We start from the raw sequence: 6191 nt of genomic DNA on the forward strand, positions 1-6191 counted from the left end.
ATATTTCCTTTTGTACAATTCTCTCTCACAATAATTTTTTTAATTTTCTCCAACGAAGGACTTGAACTTATAACAACAAAACTTTTAGCCTTTGCTTTTTTTTCCTTTTTAATACAAAATGCACACCATCTAGTACATTAACTTCTGGCAGTTATCAACCTGAACTTCTCTCGGTTATGTGAATTTTTTTGAGTTTTTTATGAATTTTTAAACTGATTTTCTAAATCCTTTTTTATGAATTTTGAAGCCCTCTATTTTTAATAGTTGAACTTCTTGTTATTTAATTTTTGAACTTCTTATTGCCATTCTTTTAATAATGAGGAAAATCTAAGTTCTCTATAATCATCGAACTTCTCCATCTTTTTAATATGGACTTCCTAGTTTTATTTCTTAATCCTTTTTACGAAATTTTGAAGCGCTCTATTATTAAAAGTTGAACTTCTTATTTCCATTCTTTAATAATGAGGAAAATCTGAGTTTTCTATAATCATCGAACTTCTCCATCTTTTTAATATGGACTTCCTAGTTTTATTTCTTAATCTTTTCATTATGAAATTTTGAAGCACTCTATTATTAAAAGTTGAACTTCTTGTTATTTTATTTTTGAACTTCTTGTTTCCATTCTTTAATAACGAGGAAAATTTGAGTTTCTATAATCATCGAACTTCTCCATCTTTTTAATATGGACTTCCTGGTTTTATTTCTTAATCTTTTTTATGAAATTTTGAAGCCTCTATTATTAGAAGTTGAATTTCTTGTTATTTAATTTTTGAACTTCTTGTTTCCATTTTTTGATAACGAGGGAAATCTGAGTTTTTTTAAACGTGTACTTCTCTATTCTTTTAGTTTGACCTTCTTTGCTTTTGTTTTTGTTTCTAAGAAAATATTTTTTTTGAATTCGTTATTTATAAGGGAAAATAATTCAAACCAGACATCGAACCACTCCGTTTTTTAATTTTGAACTTCAAGGTATTTTTTGTGGAAACGAGGAAACTCTGTTTTATTACAAGTAGTGAACTTCTCCATTTTTTAATGTGGAATTTCTTGGTTTTCTATAAGTACATAAAAGATCTGATATATATATTTTTTTATAAAAGTAGCACAATATGACATCTTTTTTTGTAAACATCAAGTAGCACAATATGATTTTTCTTCTGCTCGAACTATACTAATAGAACTCTTGCAGGTTTTCTTGTTGAACTGCTACTGAATAATGGCACAACATGATTTCTGTGTGCTGTCGTATATACACACAACATGCGAAGCATCAATCTTCATGTACATGAACTTCTATCATTGATATTTTTCGAACCTTTTTTGTGTTCTATGTAAAATGATTTTTCTACTGCCAATAGTTACACACACACAGAAGCACTAATCGAAGGTGAACTCTTCAAGAAAATATTCAGCTTTGGTCTGAATTTCCAAAATCACGCCGACGAGATGGTTGTTCAGAGGTTTGTTTCCTCTGCCTGCCACTTGAGAGAGATGGAGTGATAGAGAGGGCAGTGCTTCTTGCATCTACAAAAAATGGAGCATGTCCAAAGAGGATTTGGGAGAGAACTCATGTTGGTGCTCTGCAGGAAGAAGCCGACAGTTAGTGAAGTTCAGATCGGCCTCATGGATCAACACTGAGTAGATCAACTTGACCTGCACACACGCCTGCGCCGGGTGGACTTTTTTGTGCTGATGGCATCGTGGGATGCCTGGGTGGGGAAGAATCGGGCGCGCTGGGCAGAGGAGTGGGATGCCACGGGGTTGGGTGACTGGTGGCCACCCGAGGTCGGTGCCGACGAGCCTGAGACGGTGAGCGGCGAGGAGGCGGTTGGCGAGGATAACGCCAAACAGTGGCAGCGGTCGGGGGAAGCTTGCAGCTCAGTGGATCGACGGGGAAGACCCGATCTAGAGGGGAGGTGGCTACAGAGCTGACAAATGTGGTGTTGGGTGGTCGCGCCGGCGTGTGGATGTGGTGGCCGCTGCAGCAGCACAACTTCCTGTTGGGGGGCGGCGGTGGCTTAGATTCCTTGGTGGACGACGGTGGCGGCGCAACTTCCTCGTGGGTGGACGGTGGCGGGTGGCGCGACTTCCTGGCGGGTGAACGGTGGCAGCGGGGCGGCTTCCTGGTGGGTGGATGGCGGCGATGACGCGGGTCCCTGGTGGGGGACAGTGGCAGCGGAGCAGCTTCCTGGTGGGTGAACGGCGGCGGCGGCGCGGCTTCCTGCTGGGGAACGACGGCGGCGGCGCGGGTTCCCGCTGCGAGCGGGCGTTGAAAGCGTTGGGGAGAAGTTCGTGGAGTGGGGGTGGGCCGTTCGAAGGAGTGTAACGGGCCGATCTTTTGCGTGTTTGGGAGTTCGGGAACAGCCGATCGCCCCTAATATATATATATATATATATGGTCGTGCTATTCGTCACCCTGGGTGAGGAATAGTTATTTTTCACCCCCCCCTCTATTTTACCATCAATGCATCGTATTTTTTGTCTTATTTATGACGCAAAAAGGGATCGTAAGAAAATATATAATCGCCGTAAAAAATATTTTATGTTATGTAAAATTACAAACATAAAAACATATTCTAAAATACACATAAACTGCAAATTTTCTTGTCTTATGACCTATATTTTTATTTTCATATGTCAAATTTTACGTAGTGAATCAATAGGAATGTAACTATTTGAATTCAAAACGTAATTTAATTATAAAATGATCGTAAGATTACCTCAGGTGAAGAATAACTTATTCTGCACCCTGGGTGATGAATAGTAACACTATATATATATACATGTATATATATAGGGTGGGTCTATTCTAATAACACCTCTTAAGACCTTATTCTACTAACACCTCCGCTTATTCTGATAACACCTCGTATCCACTCGTAGCTACTAGTACAAACTAACCACACAGCCGCTCCACACTATCCCCGATCCAACCACCAAACCCACGAACCCCATTGCATCTGGGAATCCCTGCATCTGCTCCCTCCCACCGGCGCACCACCGCGGTAACCACCAGCACCGCCCCTGTCCCCACACTACCGCGGCCACCTCCTTCCTCCCTTCTTCCTCTCCCACCAGCTCCCGGGCCCCGCCGTACCACCTCCTTCCTCCGGTGACGCCACTCGGGACCCGCCCCACCATCTCCTTCCTCCGGCGCCACCACTCGGGTCCCGCCCCACCGCCTTCTTCCTTTGATGGCCCCGCTGGCGCCATGGATCCCCCGGTGCAGCAGTCGTCCCCCTCTCCTCCATCTCCCACCTCTAGGTCTACCCGGTGACGGATCCGGCAGGACCCTCCTCCATCCCTCCTATCGTGCCTGCCCAGTGACGGATCCGGCTGGATCCACCTCCATCTCCGTCCTCCCGTGCCTGCCCGGCGACGGATCCGGCAGGACCCTCCTCCACCCCCTCCTACTGTGCCTGAACGACGACGGATCCGGCGGGATCCTCCTCCACATCCGTCCCCCGTGCCTGCCCGCCGATTGGATCCTCCTACACCTCCCATTCCCGTGCTAGCCGGTCACGGATCCGGCAAGATCCTCCACCCCTCTCCTCCCACACCTTCCTGGAGACGGATACGGCAGGATCCTGTTGCAGCTCCTTCCTCTACGGCGGCGTCGAGCTCTCTACCCTCCCCTACGAGCCGCCCTCCCCTCTCTCCTTTCCTTCTTCCTCCTCTCCCCGGAAACTACCTCCGGCGAGGTCTAGTGCATGTCCATCCTCGGCGGCTCGCGTGCAGTTCGGCCAACGATGGCGTGCAGTACGACGTACGATGGCATGCAGTTCCGCGACCTTCCCTGGCGTGCAGTGCAGCTTGCCCTGGTGTGCAGTGCAGCTCGCCCTAGCGTGCAGTGTAGCCCATCCATGCATGCGGGCACCCTCACCTGTAGTTTCTCTCCTTTTGTATCCTGCTCTTAGTTATGCCATATTATTTCCAAAAACCGGATCTCTGTAAGTTAGTTAAATTTAATGAGCTGTTTCACTGTTTTGAAATAAGTAGTTTCAGCCCTTGCTGTCTCCTGGAGCTTATTCTTACTGCTTTTATGAATGCTTTATGCTTTGACAAGCTTAAATGTAACTATTGGCATATAATCCCATGGCTCAAAATCTGCCCAGTTTGGTGTATGCTCCTGTTAGTTGCTGAATGTATTACAATTTACACGGTTGTACTTAGTAGCACAAAAACACATGTCCTTGTATTAATATTGTTTGCAATGTCCCACCAGATTTTTTTAACCATGTTACTAAATACCCGGTTTGTCCTTTTTGAAGTTATTTTAATCACGGTTTGTTTCAATGTAGTGTAATGTTGTGCCATACTTACATCTCTCAGTGGTTAAATATGTTCAAGTGTCTATTTTAATGTATATTGTGTTCAACTATTAATCTGGATGCTTTTGCACCATCCTCACATATTATTTACATGTTTGCAGGCAACTCTACGCTTACGGATTCCCTTGTGGCAGCCGCTGGGATTATCGCCCAGGAAGTTGCTGGTGATGTTCGCATGACTGATACCAGCATCTGGCAAGGGTAGATTCTTTGCCTTTGGACGTGTTTTTGCTGGGAGGGTTGCAAATGGTATGAAGGTCCGTATCATGGGTCCTAACTTTGTTCCTGGCCAGAAGAAGGATTTGTATGTGAAGAGTGTCCAGCGTACTGTTATCTGGATGGTAAAGAAGCAAGAATCGGTTGAGGATGTTCCCTGTGGTAACACTGTTGCTTTGGTTGGTTTGGATCAGTTCATCACCAAGAAATGCAACCCTGACAAATGAGAATGAAGTTGATGCCTGCCCAATCAGGGCAATGAAGTTCTCTGTGTCCCCTGTTGTGCGTGTTGCTGTTCAGTGCAAGGTGGCTTCTGATCTTCCTAAGCTTGTTGAGGGTTTGAAGCGGCTAGCAAAGTCTGACCCTATGGTTCTTTGTAGCATTGAAGATTCTGGTGAGCATATCATTGCTGGAGCTGGAGAGCTTCACCTTGAAATCTCTTTGAAGGATCTGTAGGAGGATTTCATGGGTGGTGCTGAAATTATTGTTTCACCTCCTGTTGTCTCCTTCTGTAGATAACTAAAAAGAATGATGGCCAAAAAAACTGCAGTACACTTTTTATGTGTGTGGGAGTTCGCTTTGAACTCTCTGGAAGCTCACTCGGGCTCAAGAACAAACACACGTATCACATGCCTAGCAAAAAGCAGTATAGTCAAACCTGCATGCAGTTACTTGGTCGACATTGCAGTGCGGTTTTTGATTTGAAGCAGTGTGTGTGATATGTTGTTTTCAATTTGGTCGACACCGCAATGTGATTCACTTACTCCCATATGTGAAAGGGCAGAAAAATTAATGCGATTCACTTCTTGATGCACTACGGCTCATTCGCTTCGTCCATATGGTCCATGCGTTTGGTCTACGCTCGTAGAAAAATATTAAGTATGAAAAAGGTTAAAAAAAATGTCATGCGGTTCCATGCATTTGGTCTACGCTCGTAGAAAAATATTAAGTATGAAAAAGGTTAACAAAAATGTCATGCGGTTCCATGCGTTTGGTCTACGCTCGTAGAAAAATATTAAGTATGAAAAAGGTTAACAAAAATGTCATGCGGTTCCCTTTCGGCGGCGGCGCGGTTTAGTTTCGGAAGTGTTGAGGTCCACTTACGCCCAATGTGAAGCGCACTCCACTTTCCGTCTAAGAAAATTTACGTCCCACAAAAAAGAAATCATGCAGTGCACTTGTCTGTCCAATGAAGTGCGGTTTTTAGTCTAAATAAGTGCGGTTTTCTGTCTGATGCAGTACGGCCCGTTTACGGTAGTCTCGAGGTTCACTTTTCATAGTCTTGTGGTTCACCAACACTTAAGATGAAGTGCACTCCAGCTCTCTTAAGAAGATTTACGTACCATAAAAAAGTAATGCGGTTAACTTCTTGATAGTGTTGTGGTTCATTTACTCCCGATGTGAAGTGCACTCTACTTTCTCGTCCTTGAAAAAAATTATGTTTGAACAAAATAAACCATGCAGTTCTCTATCACGTCTGATGCAGTGCGGTTTTTCGTCCGATGCAGTGCGGTTTTTCAGTTGGATGAAGTACCCACGTCGATTTGGGTGTCGCGAAAAACAGAGTGTCCGCATTTCGGTAAATTCGAAATTCCTCTTAAACCATAAAGAATTAAAGAGAGTGTTCTACATGAAAAATTTGTGCCT

At 44.4% G+C, this 6191-nt stretch overlaps 1 long non-coding RNA gene across 1 annotated transcript; it reads left to right on the plus strand.

The window, feature by feature from the left end:
* Positions 1-2848: 2848 nt before the first annotated feature.
* LOC125521997 lies at positions 2849-5303 on the plus strand. Its single transcript, XR_007289596.1, has 2 exons — positions 2849-3882; positions 4430-5303. It is a non-coding gene; the product is annotated as an uncharacterized LOC125521997 (long non-coding RNA).
* The last annotated feature ends 888 nt before the right edge of the window (positions 5304-6191 follow it).

The sequence above is a fragment of the Triticum urartu genome, chromosome 7 (assembly GCF_003073215.2).
Source record: "Triticum urartu cultivar G1812 chromosome 7, Tu2.1, whole genome shotgun sequence".
Classification (NCBI taxonomy): domain Eukaryota; kingdom Viridiplantae; phylum Streptophyta; class Magnoliopsida; order Poales; family Poaceae; genus Triticum; species Triticum urartu.